Raw genomic sequence first — 599 nt, forward strand, 5'->3', positions numbered from 1 at the left:
GTGAATAGAAATTTCCAGTTGACCCTATCAAAAGCTTTTTCGGCGTCTAATGTGGCAATGAGAGTATCTTTCTTTTGTACTGATGAGTAATGCATTAGATTGAATAATCTGCGGGTGTTATTGGATGCATATCTACCTTTTATAAAGCCGGTCTGATCAGGATGGATTATAAACGGTATAATTTGTTCAATTCTATGGGCTAGTGTTTTGCTAATCATTTTTATGTCGACATTTATAAGTGAGATAGGGCGATAGTTAGATGCGAAGGTGTGGTCTTTGTTAGGTTTAGGAATGAGTGATATAAGTGCTGTATTCATGTGGGATGGGAACTTTGCGTTATGTTTTATTTCTGTTATTGTTCTGCTGAATAGTGGGTATACGGTTGACCAAAAATGTTCGTAGAACTCAGCAGGGAAGCCATCTGGACCTGGTGCTTTATTTTTTTGCAGCCAAGGCAGCTGTTTTGATCATTTGTCATTTTTCATGTCAAAACATTTCATCGTTCCAGCTTCACAAATTAATTATTTAAAAAATTTTGATGTAGTGTTAATAATATTGAGGTTTGGATTGACATGAACAATTTTAGGCCAATCTCTCCC

This window comes from Micropterus dolomieu, unplaced genomic scaffold, assembly GCF_021292245.1.
Source record: "Micropterus dolomieu isolate WLL.071019.BEF.003 ecotype Adirondacks unplaced genomic scaffold, ASM2129224v1 scaffold_31, whole genome shotgun sequence".
Taxonomy (NCBI): domain Eukaryota; kingdom Metazoa; phylum Chordata; class Actinopteri; order Centrarchiformes; family Centrarchidae; genus Micropterus; species Micropterus dolomieu.